The sequence below is a fragment of the Marmota monax genome, unplaced genomic scaffold, assembly GCF_021218885.2.
Source record: "Marmota monax isolate L192 unplaced genomic scaffold, Marmota_monax_Labrador192_F-V1.1 WCK01_AAM20220418_F8-fsc00018, whole genome shotgun sequence".
Lineage (NCBI taxonomy): Eukaryota > Metazoa > Chordata > Mammalia > Rodentia > Sciuridae > Marmota > Marmota monax.
In genome coordinates this window covers 2325663-2347731 of record NW_026692201.1, presented here as the reverse complement: position 1 = coordinate 2347731, position 22069 = coordinate 2325663, and the positions used below count along the sequence as shown (strand labels likewise).

Here is a 22069-nt window from a genome sequence, read left to right as displayed (position 1 = left end):
ATAATGGCATCCCTGTGGTTTTTCTCTGCATACATCCGGCTTTCCTTTGAAACTGGAAATGTGACAATGCATTGTTGTAGAAAGCCTTGTTGCAGTCAAAAACCTTCAGAGTCAACATTTTGTAAGTGGGGAGCCGGACAGCAGGCAATGTGGGCTGCAGAGAAATTCATACACAAATGCATAAAAGCAAAAACTCAAAGCCAGCCAGTACTTTGGAACTCAAGTTGGTGTTAGAGTTGGTATCTGGAGCCATCAAAACCATGTTGGGATTTGAAAGAGCACAAACAGGCAGGGTTACAATTTGGCCCTGGGCCCTCAGTCCCAAGAATACTGGCCTCAAAAGCATCAGAAAGTTATGGAGGTCTGAGAATCAAGTGCAAATGTGCTCATGTGCCAAGAAAACCTAAGACGGCTATTTTCACAGCATATTGGGGCTTGGCCGGGTTCCAGAAACCATCAGCGAAGTAGCCTGCCCTGATACTTCAAAGGAAGAACTCACACTGATAAATCCTGCCCCACACTTTCTACAGCACACACTTAATCTTGAGGTATATAATACCACAACAATGAGTCACCGGGCTGGAGCCTCAGGCCTGTCCACAGGACAGGGAGGAAGAAAAAGTTTCCCACATCTGTTGTCTGGGGCAATTCCCCTCACTCCTTGAAACTGCACAAAAACAGAATAATAAAAACTGTCACAGACCAAATGAATTACTGCCTGGTTTACCTGTACAGAGCCCTCAACAGAATTGTGACAAACTGAACCCACCATTTTTCATTACCATGTTTTATCACATTTTGATAAAGCTGACTGGACAGGGGGTAACCAATCTACTGTATTGCTTGGCTGGAGCTCAGAGATCTCAGGAGAACCTTTCAGCCACGAGGCAAGCTGAGTGCTTCTCTTTGACACACTCATGCCTTTCCCAGGAGATCTGAAACTTGGAACGCCTGTGTCTTCTGAATTGAAATTAAATATAAATTAAAATTCAGCAAATAATAATGAGAATATTTTAAATTAAAGATATCAAACCCAGGCATGATGAAAAAGAAGAAAGCAACAAGGGCACGCCATGGTCAAGAGTAAAAGCCCATGCTTCTCCCTGGGGGAGGGCAGGTGGTGAAGGAATGGTAATGATTCCTTTGCTACAAATGCTGCAGAGTCTGAAATGTTCAAGAACAGACTAGTGGTTGGGTGGTTTAGGAGACTTTTTCCATCTGGCTGTTTGGCAGTGGTCTATGGAAGGATAGTGGAGATAGTCTAAATCTCATGTTGGGTGAGACAAGCAAGTCAACACATTCAGCAAATGAATAGACAGAACCTTGAGACATAGACACATAGACACTACAGATGTACCTGATTAGGCGTGTGCACATGGCTGTGTATTCATTAGGGTGGATTTCTATGCACACAGTTACTTCTCCACTCCATCCCCTGCCCTACACCTACATCTCTTCTTAGGGCCACTCTGCATGACCCCCAAAGGCATGACTTACACAAAGGTCCTTTTCCAAGGACCCCCTGGTTTTGGCTAGGTTCTAACTTTCCTTTCATGCAAGTTTTCATCTATCTCTCCTGGCTACCAAATGCAGTCAGATTGGACTCTGGCAGCCATCTGAGAATAGGCTCCACCACTACATCTGTCAATGAAAAAGAAAATGAGGAGCCGCCAATTTGTCTATTTATAGGTGCCAATAAAAGCCTGCTCAGAACTTTAGTCAACTAGGCTGTTCCAGAAGGGGCAGCCAACAGTCTGGCCTTTTACTGGCCAGGGCCACCTTTTTCATCACCTAAGAAATAAAACCTGCCAAGTTTTATGTGAGGCCGTCAATAAATCTTCTTGAGTAATCTCATGCACATCATCCACCCTGACTTGAGAAAAGCGAAACTTGGTAAGCATTATATTGATTTGCCAAGATAAGGAGCCTTTCTGTAGCAAAGTGCTTGAGGCCCCTCAGGGAGTGTCTAGCAGTTCAAACCATAGGGAGGGGTGAAAGAAGGTCACAGCTGTCCTCAAACAGCTCCAAAGGCTAGGGTTCTGTACCCTGTTAAGGCAAAGAGGTGGTGGGCACTGAAGTGGTCCATGAGATATTAGTAGGAGAGGGGCATTGAAGCACTGGGGTTTCTATATCCTGGGGGAAAACAGTCAGGGAGTACACTAGTGTTCCCACCAGCCATCCCTCTTATGGAAGATAAGAAAACAAGAAGATTCCCAGCATGGGGGCCTTTTCCACAACATCCTCCCAACTGGCAAGGCTTGCTATGGGTAGCTCTAGAGCCACAAATAGACCACCTCCTGGAAGTCAGCAAGTTAAGTCCAAGTGTTCAAATCCTACCACTTCCAGAATCTGAGCAAATTACTTGGCTGCTCTGAACTTCATTCCTCATAAAGTTCTTATAATGACTAATTTAAAGGATATATAATATTAATCAGGAGTTTTATTATACATTTCCTGTATATTTGTTTGTTTTTCATCTCTAACCACAAAATATCAGAGGTTAGGTAATGTATGAAGAATTTGATCTAGTTTGTGGTTTTGAAAGTTCACAAACATGATACAATACCTGCTCCACTTTGGTGAGGGTCTGCTTGGCTATGTCCCATGGCAGTCAATCTTTCTGTGTCCCATTCTCACCTTTGGACACATGTGAAGAAGAGATCCCTTGGTGAGACAGGAGGCTAGGAAGAAGCTGATCTTGCTCTTTTACAAGAATCTTTTTACAAGGAGCTGCTGGGGACCCCAAGAACTACCTTAATATCTCCTAAGGGCAGCATATCCAGTGACCTCCCTCTAAAGGTCCTGCCACCTCTCAAAGTTCCTGCTACCCCTTCACATCGCAACACTGGGGGCAACCAAGCTTCCCATACCTGAGCCCTTGGGGGATTCACAGAAACCAAAGTTTTTTAGCATCTACTCTGTGTTTCTCATGAAGAACAGACTTTTCATGGGACAGAAATGTGAAGAGTAAAACTAAGTAACTCACCAGGGACACACAGTTAAAACATAGCTGATATCTAATACATATTTTGGTTATTTTGTTTATAATTTGGAATCATGAGAACCTTGGCTACCACCTTATACAGTAGCAATATTTTTTTGGTTGGTTGGTGGTAGAACTCAAAACTAATAAAAAGTTTCACCCAGAATAGCCACTGTTGTGTGATATAGTTGGAAAATTGAGCATTTAGATGTGGTTTTGTTTTATTTTGCTTTGTTAGTAGCCATAGCCTTCCCATGCACATGGAAACCACAGTTATTTCTTAGTCTAGCCGTGTGGAATCAACTCCTGAGAAAATGAGAGGTGAGGATGGGACATGAAAGATGGCATGTGAACATAAAGGGCTAAAGATGAATCTTAGAATATATACTGCCCCTTTATAGAAGAAGCAATTTCCTTATTATAGGGGAAAGATTGATAGAAATTCCAGGTGAGCTGCCATGAATGGAAAGGTAACAATTCATCTAAGAAGGTTTCCAACTCCACAAGTGCCCAAGTGGAAGTGAAGACCAGAGTTAGCAGTTCTCTGGCAAAGAACCACCTCTCTGAAGCCACTCCTCTGCTCAGCAATCCAGAATGGAGGCTATGTAGGCTGGCTCCAGGCCTCTGCCCCAGACAGCCTCCCGCCCACTTCTCTAGGATGAAGGGGGTTAGCCCATGCACAATGAAGAGGACACCACTTCAAGGTTTCTTTCTGTTCCAAAATTTCAAGGTTTCTACTCATGTCAAGAAGCTACTTTTAACCTACTTTAGGTAAAATAACCAAAATCCAAAACAAGACTTGGTTCTGGCCAAGCATAATATTTCTAACACAGGGCTGGGTGGTAGCTCAGTGGTAGAGTGGTTGCCCAGCATGTGTGAATCACTGGGTTCCATCCTCAGCACCACATAAAAATAATAAATAAAATAAAGGTATTGTGTCCATCTGCAACTATATATATATATATATATATATATACATATATATATATATATACACATACATACATATATACATATATGTATATATATGACAAATTTTTAAAATAATAATATTTCTAACACTTTATAATACCCATTTTCTTTCATAGTGACGCAAAATGAATTTTAAGTCATTTCAAAAATTCTTGAATTTGAAAATCCCTGTATGTTTCTTTTTTTTCTTTCTCTTCTCCTCTTGTCTTCTTTGCTATCACTATTATCATCATAGTTAGAGTGAGCATGTATTTCATGTGTTTGTTTTTTCCAGAAAATACCTTGGAACCAAGCGTCATATATGTGATGAACAAGGAAGCCAAGGAGTACCTGCCCACCAGCAGACCCCCACCGCATAAGGGCCTCTCGAGTATAAACGACTATTTTCAGATCATGCTGCTCTACTTCTCTGACCACAGGGCCAGATAAAGAAGTCTGATCTAAGGGCAACTGGTCTCTGAGTTGGTCTTACATAAAAGCCACATCCAGCAAAGACAATGGAGATAAACGGACCCACTCAGATTCTCCCTTCTGGAGAGTTGGATGGTGGGAAGGAAGCGGATACTGGGAGCAGCAGAAGCCACAAGCAAAAGAAAGCATACCATGGCTAGACGGAAGCTCTGGGTGAGTCTGGAGAACTAGAAAGCAGGACTGAGAACACAGGAGATATTTGGTTGTGTAATGGCATGAACAGTAGAAAGTTCGAAAACACCTGCTGTCTAGGGCAGCCAGATAATCTAGTTCCCAGAAGTGTTTTGATCCTACATAACCCCCCAGTTCCTGCTGCACATTCCATTCTCCATGAGACTTGGCTCTTTGTAATTTCCCATGAGGTGTGGTGCACATTTCTGCCTACATGTAGACATCCATGCATCCCCATATCTTCACTGTAACTTGAGTCAGTCTCTCATTCTTATCATCAAAAGGCCTATTAAATATAAAAGGCCAGCCACATGAACGCATCAGCTGAACAATGATGTCTAACCTGTCCATGATTCCACTAACATGGATGTTTCTATTCTAGAAAATCGCAGGATTACCACCACCACCACCACCACCCCTCCCTTTTTTTTTTTTTTTTTTGTAATTGACCACTTGCCTATTTTTAAAATGCTCTAAAACTTTTACTTGCATTCTGCCTTTGTACTCTCTCTGATAACACTATTCACACTGTGTCAAGCCACTCAGATGCTATTATAGTCACATGTCACTTAAAGACAAGGAGACAGTCTGTGAATTGTGCCACTGTGTGAACATGTAGAGTGTGCTTGCTCAAGATGATGAAGCCTACTCCACACCAAGTATACCTAATTGTGTGTGCTAAATTTTTATGCAACTGGCACCCACATCACAAACACGTAAATGATGCATTTCACTCCCACATTATGACAGGTATGATATCGTTAGACAGTAGGAATATTTCAGGTGAATTAAAACCATGACATTATCATTGTATAGTGTTCCATTGTTGACCCAACCATCATCATTATGAGGAGCATAACTGTAATTCAACTGCCCCCTTGCAGTTGGACTTTTCCAAATAGGTTTTTCCAAGAATTTGTCCAAGCAGTTTCAGATACCTTTTCTTTTGAACCTTGCAACACTTTCAAGAGGTAATAATAGCAATAATAATACCTAGTATTTTTAGTAGTATATAATTTTAAGACATAATTTCAATTAATTAGATCCACTTAACCACCCTATAAGGTTTCTTTCTAACTTTCAGATGAGGAAACTGAAGTTTGGGAATGACAAACAACCCCTCCAGTTTCAGGAATGGTTTCTGCTGGGATGTCTGACTTCTGCTGCAATGCTAAAATACTCTATAGTCTTTCTTTCCCAACATGAACATCCAGGACCAGCTCTTAGATATGCTTGTATGGCATTGGAAAGTATCTAGTTTCTTATCTCTATTTCCTAAGTTGAAAGTCTTTCAGATTTAATATGCATCATGCACTTGATTGTGGTCTGACCACATGACCTGGGAATACCTGATTAACAAGGAAACTTACCTTTGTCTTCCCTAGGTGCACTAACAATCCATTGATATTAATTTAGCACATAGATCTACTGATAAATATGTGTCCTAGAATCCATCACCTGAGGCAAAACCTTGCTGTAATACACAGAGCATTTTCTTTCCATACCAGGAAGTTGATACTTTCAGAGTTGGGTATCAAACCAGCCTGCAATAAACACATTGTACATTTCAGCTTGTAGGACAGAATGTTGAGATCATTTTGAATTGAGAGAGGGAGGGGAAGACTCAAAATATAAATTGTGTTTTGTTTTTATCTATAACAAATGTGCTTGCTCTAATGACGATAGCACATGAAACTGGTTATTTTATCATTCTTTAAATAAGACCTTGACATTCACTACCTCATCTTCTTGTCATTTGAAAACCAAGAGAGTTTAAATTTTGTCTGCCCCAGTAGCTGTTCCTCCCAGGCACACAGATGGCTGATGCAGTTTATAGTGGTGACTCTGCTGATTAGATCAGCAATGCACATGCAACAGAGTAAACAATATATGGAACAGCATGAGCTGGGTTCTGGGGGCTCCTCCGCCATGTCTGAATGACTGCAGAGAGAGGCATTTAGACGAAAGGTACAAACCCATAGCAAAGGGCCGTACTCTATCAAAGCTTCCTTGCTGATACCAGATGGCCTGAGATTCCTCCAGACATAGTATTCTGGGCCTCTACTTACCAATCAGTCCTGACTACAAAAGAGACATTTTTCCATTCAAACTTTAGAAAATCCCTAGTAAACAAAACTGCCCAAGATTCATCTACATCCCATGACAGTGGATTCCAAAGTACAATCCCACGAAAATTAGATTCCACGGCCAGTGCTATGAAGGTTATAACTCAAAATGTATCCACCACCCTCTATCATAAATGTGCACTTGACCCTTGCTGCCCCATTCTGATTGGGAACTCCAATTAAAATCTTTCCAGTGCCATAGTCTAATACCAGATAGTGACTCCCCACAATGTATCCTGGGGTTTTGTATCATTCTGCCTTCACACACCCACTTTCTCTGCCTGGAATGTTCTTTCTCTTAGAGGTAAATAACAAATCCTCTTGATATGTCAAGACTTCAAGATTAACTATTACCAACAGCCATTACTCCCTGCCTGAGTTATCTTTCACCCCTCCCCAGGCCCTGCCAATGCCAGGCAAAGCGGAACCCTCCTTTTGTGCTGTGGAGGTACTTCAAACATTTCTCTGTTGTTCATTTATCACACTGATTCCACCACTATCATTACTATGACTACAACTATGACTACTACTAACTTCGCCTTTCAAATGAACTATTAGCCCCTTGAGCACAGGAACACTTTCTTCTTTATCCCAGCACCTAATTTAATGTCTCATATAGAAAAGCCTCAGATATGTGATAGATAAAAATATAGATTAATATTTACAAAAATAAAGAAGTGGGTGCAGAATAAGTCAAATGCATTCCCTCATGGGCTCATGTTTGTGTCATTCAAAGGCAATGTTGCTAACTCCATTCCCCTTAAATGACAAGTCTCCATTCCAAGACACTTTGGGCTTCCTTTAGTGTCCCATTTAAAAAGTGCATTTGGCTACACAATAGCAACAGAAATAACTAACCAGTTAAAACAAACAAGGGTTTATTTTCTCACATGAGAATTTTGCAAGAAAGTCGAGATGCCAATGTGACAACAGGAGTTCACCTGTTGCATGAAATTATCACCTCAAGATGGTTTCTAAAGCTCTGGAGTTAATTCTAGCATTCAAGTTGGACAGATAGTGGATAGGGGAGTTCCAGCCACATCTGCCTCCTCCCCATACTTCTGCTCACATGTCACAGGCCAAAACTAAACCACGTGACTGGCAGTATGCTGAGCCTCTGGAGGTGAGGGAGTCTGGGAAAGCTGGAACAAATTATTCTAATTGACTTGGGCTAAGCCTGATCTATCACTAGTTCTGGGCACACTGCTTCCCAAACAAAATCAGAATTGTGAGTGTAAAAAAGAAAGGGAAGTTAGATATTGGGCAGAATCTGGAGCATCTGTTGTTTCAGAAGACATCTCAGTGCTTTAAAGTGAAGCAGTGTATCAGAATGAAAAAGAATCAATATCACCACTTACAATGAATCTTGAGATCCCTTCTTAAAAGCCATCTGGTGCCTGCCCGCCTGACCCATTGCAAAGGCTAAGGCTAATGGCCCTGCCTATGCCACAATGATCCCACTATGCATTCAACACAGATCTCTTAAACAGGAAACCCAGATTTACTCAAAGTCTGAAATATTCTATCCACTCAAAGAGCACCTCTGGAAAGGTAGAGATACACTGCTGTTGGGCATATACATTGGCACCTTATTTTTTTAAATATTTTATTTGTTGTTGATGGACCTGAATTTATTTATATGTGGTGCTGAGGATCAAACCCAGCGCCTCACACACTCTATACAAGTGCTTTACCACTGAGCCACAACCCCAGCTCAACAACTGATTTTTTTTTTAATTTTTTATTGTTGGCTGTTCAAAACATTACATAGTTCTTGATATATCATATTTCACACTTTGATTCAAGTGGGTTATGAGCTCCCATTTTTACCCCATATATAGATTGCAGAATCACATCAGTTACACATCCATTGATTTACATATTGCCATACTAGTGTCTGTTGTGTTCTGCTGCCTTTCCTATCCTCTACTATCCCCCCTCCCCTCCCCTCCCCTCCCCTCTTCTCTCTCTGCCCCCTCTACTGACATTCATTTGTCTCCCTTGTATTATTTTTCCCTTTCCCCTCACTTCCTCTTGTATGTACTTTTCAACAACTGATTTTGACAAGAAATTTGGTATGACCTACTTGTTCTAAAAGTATACCCAAGATGCAACTTAGAGACATAACTGAGCAACCTCATGGAGAAGCTAGCAGCATTCAAAGAAAATTTATTACTTCATTTCCCAAGAGCATGGGGCACTCCACACTGTGCAAGGCCACGGTGGAAGCATCTGTGTGGTGAGAAGGAAGCAGACAGCAGTGAGGGGAAAGCTGAGGACACAGCCTAGCCCAGGCTCCTAGGGAAAGGCAGGGAGGGTGAACAGCTTGTAATCTGCCAGTTTGGATAGTTCTGTCTGGATGCAGGGCTTAAGGGTAGTCTCAAGTTACCTGGAACCTAGCACAGGGTTGATTTAGGGCAGAGGAAATATTGGCTTGTTGTGTGAGAGTTTGATAAGGAGCTGGTTGAGGGTATAGAATATGGATTGGTTTGCCCATGAAAAGCGTCTTCCAGCTGAGCTCTTTGCAATCTCTAAGAAAAAGTAGCCCTAGGAGGGGCAATATCACCCCAGGCCTGTAGGGCCTTCAAATGCCAGAGCATCAAAAATACAAAAAAAAAAAATTAAGAAAATATAGTTAATATAATTGACCCTGCAATGAGTACATGCTGAATAGACAAACACTAAGAAAACACAGAACAATATCCATGCTGAAGATACAGGTCCCTCTTGTGCAGCAATTTTCTTCCCAGATAAAAATCTAGAGAAACATATACACTAAGAAATGTATCCAAATTTTCAGATCAGGGAGTAAATAAATCCTCAGTGGGAATGAATAAACTAATCATGGTATAAGCCAGGTGCGGTGGCACATTCCTGTAATCCCAGCAGCTCAGGAGACTGTGGCAGAAGGATTGTGAGTTCAAAGCCAGCCTCAGCAATTTAGCGAGACCCTAAGCAACTTAGTGAGAACCTGTCTCTAAATAAAATATTCAAAAACAAGGGGAGGGGCTGCTGGGGATGTGGCTCAGTGGTTAAGAGCCCCTAGGTTCATTCCCCCAGTACAAAAAAAAAAAAAAATACATGGTATTTTCATACCCTGGATGTAAATGGTGATAAGAACAAATAAGCTGGCCATGCACTTAACATTAATGAAGCTCATAAACAATTAGAGTGAAAGAGACAAAGACAAAATTACATATACTATAGAATTTTTTATATGAAGTTTCAAAGCAAGAAAACACAAACTAGAGTATTTGTGTGTAGTGTGTGTGTGTGTATATATATATATTCACATATGTGTGTGTGTATTCAAACTATCACAAAAGAGGAAGCTGTGACCCAGGATAAATGTCCAGGCAGAGTGGTCTTCTCTGGGGGTGAGAGTAAGAGGTAAGAGGAGGGTTTTTGGAGTCCTGCTAATATTCCAGTCTTTAAAAGGGATCATGACTACGTGATGTTTTATTACACTGTACTTTTCTGTATGTATACTGGGTTTGATGAATTTTCAAGGGGTAAAAGAAAAAATGAGAGCAGAACTAGTCTAAAAAGAAACTCATGGGTGATAAATGCCATTGAAAATGCAGATATCATTTTCCTGATCCAAAAGTCCACTTCAGTGAACATAAAAGACCCTTCCTCCTTAGTATTAGGTAGGTAGGTAGGTATTCCCTCTTCATCATATAAAGCCTACTGCTATGGTGAAAGGAAAAAGAAAAGGGCTTCCTTCTGATAAACCATGACTCCTGAAGAAAAAAAAAAGTCTGTTTATGAAATAAATGGATCCAGTATGCTTTTGATGACCTTTAATTCATGCTTTGCCTCATCCACCTGGAACTGGGCCTTCAGAATGTTGTTCCTATCGTTTGTGTTCTCCCACCTGGGGTAATTCCTTCCCCAGAGGGTATTTTAAAGCTGTTTCTGCTTCCAATGTTACCTGGCATTATGACCATATATCATTCTTATTTTTTTAGACAAGGAGGAATTAGGAACTTCCTTAAGTTGGGAGGTCCAGGGATGCACCAAGGGTAACTATATCCTGCCTACTTTGGTGCCCCCTGTAGCTGCAGTTGGACATGGTCCTTCTCTTCATTTCCCACCCTAAACTAGTGTGAGCTGCTGCTCTCTATGTTCAACAGCTGTGGGGCCCTCCGCAGGCAGCTGCTGCTGGAGGCCATGCAAAATGAGTCTGATATGCGTGGCGCGTCAGCATTTTGGCTCTAGGCTCTGGATTCTATGACATGCTCTAGTGTACAGGTAAAAATTACATGCTCAGATCTTGAGATTTGCTTTCTGCCTCTTTTGTAAACATCTAAGACCAGCATTTTATGGGAAAGTTCAAATTCTTAGAAGCACAGAGATAGGGATGTATCTAATCAGCTGAATGTCTTGAATATTTGCGAATGAACCAAAGAATCCAAACCAAAGAAATTCAATGGGATGCAATAACGGACCACTCTGAAATCAAATTGCATGGACAAGTAAGTGTGTTATTCTGACTGCAGTTAGCAACATATCTTTAAAAAGTGTTGATAGTAAGGGAAGGAGGTGTAGGGGTTTTGTTTTGTTTTATTTTCATTTCTGGAATAATTTACTTAACATTAAATATAGGAAGAAGGATTTTATTAAAAAGAGAAAGAAAGCTTCTAGGAAAATAAAGATAAAGAGGGATATAGAGAGAAATGGAGATTCAGAGAGGCACAGAACACAGGTAAACAAAAACAAAATAAAAAACAGAGATGGTGGGAGACTAAAAGCAAAGACAGACTGTAGGAAAGAGAGAGGAAGACGGTGGGTAGGAAATTTCCTTACCTTTTTTTCATTTATTTTAGGTTAGATGTCAAAATAGAAGTTTTAGCACTTTCCAGATTGATATTGTACTTAAACTTATTTAATTACTGTGATGGATTGCATACTTACCACCAATGGCCTTGTTCTCACTCGCCCTAACTACTAATGGGCTGTAAATACAGTCTTTAAAAAATAACCCAGGTTTGATGTGGATTTGTGTTCACCTGTGTTAATGACATGCCAGGGAAATAGATTAGCTGCTGTCTGCCTGTGACTCACTGCATTATGCATTTTACCACTGACCTGGCTTGGCCTATTCCAACTCTGACTGAATGCAAATCCAGGTTTTTGTCATCTAAAGGAACATCTCTAGCAAAAGAGAGCTTTTATAGCAGGAGCAGAAGCTGCTCCAGTTATTGTGTGGTAAGCAGTTGTGTGTCCTGGGGGACTGTTCCCAGCCTTGAGTAACTTCAGTGGGAAATAACTAAATAGCTTTAAAGGGAAGCATCCAAGGGGAGGGGAACAAATGGGCTCGAGGCAGCAGAAGAATTACAGCATAATTAACTCCCAGACCGGCTCATTGATGGTATGTACAGCAGGGCTGCACAACCCTCCCAGAGCTTCCTCCTCAGCTAGAATTAAAGTTTAATTCAGTGTCAAAAGGGCATTAGAAAAAAAAAAGTACTGCATAGGACAATGGGGACAAGCCAGTGAACTTCATGGAGAAGGGATCATGACATGGCCATTCTCCCACACAGTTTGCAGAATGGGCAGATTTTAAGGCGCGCCTGTTGGATGGTCTGAAGTAGACTGAAGAAAGTCTGAGTCTGGGCCATTTGGGAGAGAAAATGATGGAAATATCTGCCTGATGCCTGGAGAAGCTATTTGTTTTGACTACTGCTGCTGCTATTTCCCTTAAGGTTGGAGCACATAGAAATTGTGGAAAATCAGTGCCCAGAGTGGAGAAAAAGCATTCTCTTCAAGCAACTGGGAGGCCCTGTGCTTTGGCTGCCATGTTTTCTTGGGCACCCTGTGCCTCTGCGCTCAAGACAGGAAACCCGTTATCAGCGGCTATCTTGCATATTTAACATCAGAGCAGATCATTTTTAGTATCCTCTCCTCTACACCATGAAATTATTTCCATCAATAACCTTGAAGCAAAATTTAAACTAAGGGCCAGAAAAGGCAGTGAAAATTTTCCCTTATTATGCTTGGTATGTATAATCTTAGCCAGAAAGAAAGAGAATTTTTTTATATTACAAATTTGTACATAAAAAAATGTGCAACATTTTCCTTCAAGCATTTTATATTCACCTTTCAGCTTGAATTTTGATCTTTTTAATACAATACATGATTCATACAAAGAATTGTCCAGCAACTTCCAAGTAAATTTCAATAAACCCAAAATGTCTTCAAAAAGTATAAGTCAAGCAACTCTTAAATTATAGTAATATTTTATTTACTAGATTTCTTCTTTATTTTTAAAACAAGTTATAATTTTAAAATGAGGGTACATTTAATTTTAAAGATGTTGTTCACACTTAGTAAAAATACTCCATGTATGAACTAGTTTACACTTGACAAAGATATGCCTCGTAATTACGTCCCATACTTAACAAAAATATACTTAACAAAAACATAATTAACAACTTGAAAATTGTTTCGAATTTTAAACACACTCAAACTGTTCACATAGGATGACAGAAAAGAGGCAATTCCAGTTCTGTTTCTTTGTTTTTTGCCATCTTTGTTTATTTCAAATCCATTGTTTAAATGCAGGAATACGCAGTACAATGGACAATGCAAGCTCAAATGGTTCCAAACCATCATAAACTAATTCTCCAAATAAAAGCTTATTCTCATTGAACCAGGAAGTCTCTGGATTAACTTCATAGAAAACAATGCTTATTTAAGATAAATAATAAGATATGCCGATCTGAAGTGTGTGCGTATGTGTGTGTGTGTGTGTAAATTCAACAGTAACCATAACTATTGCCTAACATTTAGATCATTAAATAAAACAGGAAAAAGTATTTTATCAGAACATCATTTAGGATTGGGGGCCCAGGATGATAATATGAGGCAGATCCCACTTCCATTCATTCGATTGTTGTTTTAAATGGCTTTGAAGATTAGCACCCCTGTTGCTGTCATTGGGTGGACCTCTCCCACTGCTCTGCCCTAGGTGTGCATACATCTGTATTCTTGCCCATGATCCCAGGCCCAGGATAATCTCAGCAGGAGCGGCCCAGGGCATCTCCACTAATACCAACTATGGTGAGGAAGAAGAAAGGTACTGGGAAGGAGTCTCCTGTATCCAGCTACTTCTCCTGCCAAGCCCTCAACCAAGAATTCCAGTCTGGCTCTTTCATTCTTCCCAACAACTCTTCCAAGGAGGGTTGTAATTCCCAGTATTTGGACATAGGAAAAAGTAGACTGCTAGAAGTAATGTGACTTATCCAGTAGCCCACTGGTTTTAAGTGGCAAAATCAGGATTATAACCCACATCATGCTGCCCAGAAAGGAGGTTTGAATTACCTCCTGAAAGGGGCATAGTGGAGTCTGTGGTATCCATGGATGACCCAGAAGTCCCTGACTGTGCATCAGTTCAGAGGAGACAGGCTGGGAGTCCTGCTGCTCTGAGTAGAACAAACCCACCTCTCTGGGGGGTCTTTCCTGAGTTAAATCAATCACCCCTCGAACACTAACCCAGTACCAGGAGAGAGTCTTCATTTGACTCACGAGATAGAATAAGTTCCATCAGAGGGTTTCTGAGAGTGCGACCTAGCTTGCTTACTTGCTTTCTCTTTTCTTTCCTTCATTTTGTCTTTATATCCTCCCCTTTCTCTCAATTTCTCTGTCTCTCTTTCCTTCTTTTTCTTTCCTTTTTAACCTACTTCCTTACTAATGTTAGTATTTTGGGTGAAATTGCTGGAGCTATCACATTAAGAGAATTTCTCATTTGGGACCTTGCATATTACATGTAGCTCCAAAAAGCTAATGAATCCCTTCATGTCCTCTTTACTACAAACCGGGTAATATCTTACATCTCTTTCTTTTCTTTGCTTCATTAAAAAATGATAATCTAACCTATGGCCAGAGTCAGAGGTCTTGTTCACTTGTTAGTATTGATCAGTATTTATAACTGGTATAGTGTTTTCCTCCCCCTACATAGTGCATATTGCAATTTCAAGAATCATGCCATAATAAGTGCAAGATTTGGCCAAAAATGAATCTGTAATTAATCTCATTCTCTCTTCTGTCTAGTTCCAAGGAGAACTATTTTGTCTCCTTTTGTTGTCTTTGTGTATAACCAGGCTCCTCCCCAGTCACCAACAGAGCACAGTGGCATAGTTGGAGCCAAGGACAATCCATGACAGAGCCTTCCCTGTGCTCTGTCTCCACTGGAGGATGCCCTTGACCCCCTTCACAGCAACAAGACAGATGAGTGAGGAAGGCCAAAGCAATTGAGTGCTTCCTCTCCCCACTAGCCAGCAGAGGGACAAGTATCATTATCACCATTTTCATCTTTACTAGCTAACCTGTTCCAAACCCATAGGAGAAAAACAAGCATCTTCAGAATATGTGTCAGTTATTAAGTTCAGCTGCATATAACACTAGTTTAGTAAGTGACTTAGTGACATATAAGTTTATTTTTTCACTTTCCAAAGAGGCCTTCCTTGCATGGCAGCCCAAAGAGGTGATGACAGATACATAGTTAGCAGGGACTCAGCCACATGTTCTCTTCTCCATCATCTTCAGCACATGGATACATCTTCAAGGTCACTGCAGGCTCCAATGTGGCTGTTGGAATGCCTGCCTCCATCTCTGTTTTCTAAGTGAGAAAAGGGAGATAGGGGGAGGCAAAAGGCTGAGGCAGCATTCTTAAAGATTCCTGAAAACCCAGCCAACAACTCCTGTTTATAAGAGCCTGGAAAATATATCTCTTTTCCCAGGTACAACACCAGAACGAAATTAGAGCTTTTTTCATGGGGAAGAAGAGGAGAGGTAATCCTAAGTAGACATCCAAGAGCCTTTGCTACAAGCTAGATGCCAGCTCTGAGCTAAGAACTTTATGTACATTACCCTGCTTCTTTCTCAAAATACTGCCACTAGACACATGCCATTAGACCCAGAGAAGTCTTGGGGATTACTAATGCAACAACTTAGTTCTATTCTGACACTGGAATAAAGCTTCAGAATTTAGATAATGTTCCTCAAATCTCATTTAATTCTCAAAAACACCCCTTGAGGTACATGTTATTCTTAACTTGGTTTTTATCTTATTTTTCATTTATTCTAATTAGGTATATATGACAGCAGAATGCATTTTGATTTCTTGTACACAATTGCAGCACAACTTCACATTTCTTTGGTTGTACACGATGTAGCATCACACCATATGTGCAGTCATAATGTACCTAGGGTAATGATGTCCATCTCATTCCACCATTTTTCCTATCCTCATACCCCCTCCCCCTCCACCCTCTCCTTTTCCCAATCAAAGTTCCTCCATTTTTCCCATGCCCCCCATCATGGATCAGCATCTACTTATCAGAGAGAATATTCGGCCTTTGTTTTTTTGGAGATTGGCTTACTTAGTTTAGCAAGATATTTTCCAACTCCATTCATTTACCTGCAAATGCCATGATTTTATTCTCTTTTAATACTGAGTAATATTCTATTGTGTATATATACCACAGTTTCTTTATCCATTCACCTTTTGAAGGGCATCTAGTTTAGTTCCACAGTTTTGCTATTGTGAATTGAGCTGTATAAACATTGATGTGGCTGTGTTACTATAGTATGCTGATTTTAAGTCTTTTGGGTATAGACCAAGGAGTGGTTTTTTTCCAGGGAGAAAGCTGAGGTCTAGAATGGTTTAAGTGATTGGCTCAAAGCCACAAGTTGCAAAACTGGAACTAGCTCTCAAACCTCCTGATACCTGGACCAAACTTTCTTTCCTTGAAAAGAAATACATCAATGTTTATAGCAGCACAATTCACAGTAGCTAAATTGTGAAAACAACCTAGATGCCCTTCAGTAGATGAATGGATAAAGAAACTGTGAGATAGATATATGTGTACATACACACAAACACACACACAAACATATACAATGGAATATTACTCAGCATTAAAAGAGAATAAATCATAGCATTTACAAGTAAATGGATGGAGTTGGAGAATATTATGCTAAGTGAAGTAAGCCAATCCCCAAAATCCAAAGGCCAAATATTTTTTCTGATATATGGATGCTAATCCATAATGGGTATGCTGCGGGCGGGTAAAGGAGAAATGGAGGAACTTTAGATAGGGCAAAGAGGAGGGAGGGGAAGGGATGGGCATGGGGGTAGGAAAGATGGTGGAATGAGATGGACATCATTACCCTAAGTACATGTGTGAAGATATGAATGGTGTGACTCTATTTTGTAAACAACTAGAGACATGAAAAATGTGCTCTATATGTGTACTATGAATTAAAATGAATTCTGCTGTCATGTATAACAAATCAGAATAAATGAATACATTTAAACTAAAAAATAAAAGAAAAAGAAAAAAATAAAGATATAGAAAATTTAGGGAACTTTTTATATCATCAACCTTTTCAATTTTTCCAGGTTGTTAGGAATAAAATAGTGTCATCTTATCTTTATTTGCATCTTGCTGATTGCCAGGAAGCTAAAGTTTTTGAAATGCTTATTTGCTATTTAAATTTACTCTTGTTTGAATTGGAGTCATTTTTTTTAAAATCTTTTATTTTTATTTGGTGCTGAGGATCAAACCCAGTGCCTCACACATGGGAGGCAAGTGCTCCACCACTGAGCTACAACCCCAGCCCTGAATTGGATTCTTCTCCCTTCACTCATTTTCAAGTGGCTTCTTTTTGCTTGTAAGTATTTTCTTTTTCTTTATGTAGTTTGGCTATTAATCCTTTGCCTGTTATATCTGGTGCAAATTTTCCCATCACCCCCGTTCTTATCTCTTCAGTGTTCCCTCATACAGAAGCTTTTAATTCAAAATAGTCAAATCCATAAATGTTTTTCTCTATAAGATGCAATTTTTTTCTACTTTAAAGCAAGCCTTCTCATTCTTGAGATAGACAAAATTCTAGGAGAAAGTAAAGAAATTCTGTATTTTGTTTTCATTATTGTGTTTCTCATTTATTTTTGCATGTTGTGTGAAAATGAAATCTAATAATGTTTTTACTTGGAAATTCTCCCAGTGCCATACATTTAATAAAAGATCTTTTCCCCAACTGATATTTTAGTACCACTTTTTGCATACATGACCAAGTACCATATGTGTATTGATCTGTTTCTTGGTCTTGTATGCTATTTTATTGATTTATTTTTCTACTCTAAGTTATCTTTCCACTTAAGTCCTCCACATTAAAAATAATGCATGTCTGAGCCTGATGCCTACTTTCCTGATGCTAAGCAAGCCTAAATTTGTAAGTGCCTGACAGTTCTCCAGGTAAGTAAGATAGAAGGCACATGGTCCCTTTGACTTCCAAGCTGGAGATTCTGCTGGCACTACTGAGGGGGTCTAGCTGTCAGAGTATATACCCATGCAGTAGAAGCAAGAATAAATTTGGAAGGTAGTGAGCAGGACAGAATGAATGTTGAGCTCTACACCCACACCTCATTCTCTGACATCACCAATGCCCACATACTATTTATGATCATCATTCTTAATATTAGTTGACCAAATATGCCAATTTTTAATAATAGAAGTACATAAAGATTTAAAATCTTCAGTTTTAAAATCATATTAATTTTGGAAACTATCTGAATTCACATTATATAATGATCTGTAGTTTACAGCACTTCACAGGATTTGTGTTAGTTTTGCATTGCTCTGGAAAAAAAATACCTAAGAGAAACAACTTCTAAAGAGGAAAGGTTTATTTTGGCTCATGGTTTATGTTGGTTTCCATCCATGATATGCTGGTAATATAGGTCTTGGAGATCAAGAACAAGCCCTCATTCCCCTGGTGTTGAAGATTAAAAACCCAGAAATGTCGAGGAAAGTGTTGAAAGCTTGTTTTACTTAAGAAAAGAGATAGCAATAGATTTCTCTGAAGAGAAGGAAGCCCAAAGCTGCATAGGGGTGGAGGGAGTGAGTGTGTCTTGCTCTTTTGTAGACCCCCCCAACCACCACACACACATACACACACACACACACACACTTTCTCTTTCTTCTCTGCCTAAGGGCAGAAAGGAGCAGGAACACAGTGGGTAATGGCTAGCAATTTCCTGTGCCTTGTGCTGGGAAGTTCAATCCCTTCCTGGAGGTTAGCTGTTAGTAACCCTTTGTCTTTTCTTTGATAACCAGCCCTCTTCTTCTCAAACTCCATCTCTGACTGTCAGACCTTCGCCCCCTGCCTCAGTCTGCTGAGGAATGTGACATACCCTGTCCCCTCAGGCAGATTACTTTTAGGCAAAAGAAATATGTGGGGAGTCAGTACAGTGGGTTCATTTTGTAGAATTATTCTCTTAACCTTGTGTCCATACCATCTTTAACTATCTGTCCCCTTACACTGGCTCTGTTGGTCCTAGGCCTGTGGTGAGGCAGAACATCTTGGTGGAGTGCATGTAGCAAAGCTACTCACTTCATGGCTGTCAGGAAGCAAAGCAAAGAAGAGGAAGACCTGGGGTCTCCCCTTCAAGAGCACGCCCCTCGATGATCTAATTCCTCCCACTAAGTCCTACTTCCTAAAGGTTCCGCCACCTCCCAGTAGTACCACAGGCTTGGAAACAAACCTTCCACATTTGGGGCTTTGGGGAACATTCAAGATCTAAACTACATCAGGGTTCAACTGTCTGTGCATGTTATGGTCTAGAGTCTGGCTCTTTGGGAAAGGTCTTCTGTAGCAGCTACACATATCATGGGCAGAGAATGTTAAGACTGGGCAAACATCTTGCTTATATCACCTCGAAGGAAGGAAGGATAAAAAGGAAATAGATCACTTATGGCAATCCTGAGTTGACCACAGCAGTTCTCTGTCATTGGTCTGAGAACCTAGACTCAGTCCAGAGGACAGGAAAGTAGGGAGGGTAGGGACCAGCCAGGGGCAGTGACTCATAGAGCCCAAATTTTGACCATCAGCCAACCCAACCATCATGGTGAAGAACGTGAGTCATGATTCTTAGTCAATATCAAGAAGCAGCTTCTAGGTGATGAAATGCTTTGCAACTCAACATTCCAGTCCTATTTTTCATATTCTACAAATCATAAAGTACCTGATCTGTAAAATTTCAAAAGTCCTACAGAAAACTCCTGCATGGCAGCATTAAGAATATACCACAGTCCAATCAGAAGACTATTTTCCATATTAGAATGTATTCTTCTACAGCTGGACTTTCTGTAGATAAGGAAGGGGGAAGAGAACTTCTAAAACACATTGTCTTTCTGATTCTGCTGGTGAGGTTTTACAAAATATGGCTATCAAGATGCTAACTGCAGAGTCAACATGAGTAATTGGCTGTCTCCATGGTTTCTGACATATTCCCTTTCCCCTATCTCTTCACAAATAAAATTTTGCATAATAGAGAGGTCAGTTTTATTCATTCAAGGAAACGTGAAGCTATTTCTGATTGATTTCCTCTAATTTCTATAACTGAAATTATATAATACTTTTATTAAATCTGAATTTTTTTAAAAAAATCACTTTACTATATATTCAAGGATATTTGTCTTCTAAAGTGTGTGGGTTTTTTTTCCCCGTAGCAAAGCTATCATGGCTCTTTGGGTCTTCACCAAACAAAACAAACTTTCTTTAAAAGGAGGATAATCCAGGCTACTCATTCAATATAAAGTGGAACAATAAGAAGTGGAATAGAGGATGAAATGAGAACCCCTTGTCCTCACTTAAAATCATGAAGGAACTTTCCCTTAACATCATCCTCTGATTCCATGTCTAGGGATTACATTTTAGGTAAAGCTGTGTTTGAACAAGATTCTCCCACTTCATCCAGTAATGAAGCACCTTGGGCAGGATCCAAGGCTAAAATACCTGCATTGTATTATGCATAATAGTGGGTCATGTTTATGCAGAGTCCCCATGCAATTATTCATAAGTTTTTATTCCTTTTTATTCCATTTCTTAACATGCAGACTTGACTGGCATGCTTACATCAATTGCTCTCTTTCTCTTGCTTTGTTGTGGTTATGTGTTTTAATGCAAACTCTACCTCCTGAAAGATATCCAGCTCCATGCCAGCTCTATGGAATCTGCAGATCTTCTCCCTAGAATATAAAGCAAGAGCTTGGGTTTAATTGGCCAAAAAAATGCATTTGCTAAATGAGGCTTTCCTCAAATGTCACTCATTCATTCAGCAAGTCTTTACGGAGCACCTCTTGGGCTCCAGGCATTGTGCTTGTCTGTGAATACAATAGTGAATGAAACAGATGTACAGGACTCTTGCCTGTGTGATGGTTACCACACAATGGCGCAGACAGCAACAAGAAAATATCTAATTACACATTGTGTTAAATGGGGGTGGGAACAAACAAGACAGCAAGTAATGTGGTGGAGAAAGCTCTGCCTAGAATAAGCAAGGGACACTGTCGAAGGGTGCCGGTTAAACCAGGTCCTAAAGAATAAGAAGACCTAAGCATCCAAAGGGAAGCATGTTGGCAGAAAACCCACAGATGGGAAGGTCTTAGGCCATCTTCTCTCGCCATCTCTGCCTCTATTCCTCACCACCCCCATTAGCCTCCATAGGGCCAGTCAACTCCTTTTCCTCCCAAAAGCCTTCCTGAGCATCCACGCATGGCTGTCTCTTCTACAGCCTCCTTCAGCACCTCATCTGAACCCCGCCCCCCAACCGACTCACCATTTAACCAGATGCTGGGTTGTATTGTTCTCAGATGGTTCCTGTGGTTAAACTCGTCTCTCCAACAAGTTTTGTAGACCCACCGAGGATGGAGGGCATGTGCCCCTTTTGTACCCCATACCATGTCTGCTGCAGCACTGGAGCGGAACTGATGGGGACGGCATTGAAATGAACTGAAGACGTTAGACCTACAGGGGCAGGTGAACAGCCGTGGCTAAGCTGCTTTTCTATCTGCATCTGCTCACATTAGATGAAATGCAAATAGATAGGCCCCATCTCTCTCTGTTCTATTTAGCATTTATATGACACCTTTCAGCACAGAGAAAATGAGTAAGTGGAACCAGAAGTGGCTGTTCCATGTGCTCATCCCCTTGCTCGACTCTGGCCAGGCATCTGGTCCCCACCTGCCCCTCACGTGCCCCTCCTCCCCAAAGGGGCAGGCTGCACGCACCAGTGTTTTGCTTTCAGCGCAGCTCTTCCCACGGAGCCACACACTGTTGAAAGAATGCATTGTCCGTGCTAAAGGGAGAACGCGGGTAGCACATTACAAATCTGAGCTGTTAAGTGATAAATGAGCAATGAAAAGCATCCTGACATCATTAAGGTGTTCCTGAACATGCTGTCTGCTCCAGCCTCACCCGCCTGCAACTGTGGGAAGGCAGAATTGCTGGCAGGGTCACCAAAGCCTGGCTTAGCAGTCACCAAACTGGATCATTC

General features: G+C 40.6%; 1 long non-coding RNA gene across 1 annotated transcript; it reads right to left on the bottom strand.

The window, feature by feature from the left end:
* Window positions 1–13026: 13026 nt before the first annotated feature.
* On the bottom strand, window positions 13027–21536 carry LOC131423571 (uncharacterized). Its single transcript, XR_009225296.1, has 3 exons — window positions 21353–21536; window positions 20650–20762; window positions 13027–15346 (listed from the first exon to the last, which is right to left on the bottom strand). It is a non-coding gene; the product is annotated as an uncharacterized LOC131423571 (long non-coding RNA).
* Between the last annotated feature and the right edge of the window lie 533 nt (window positions 21537–22069).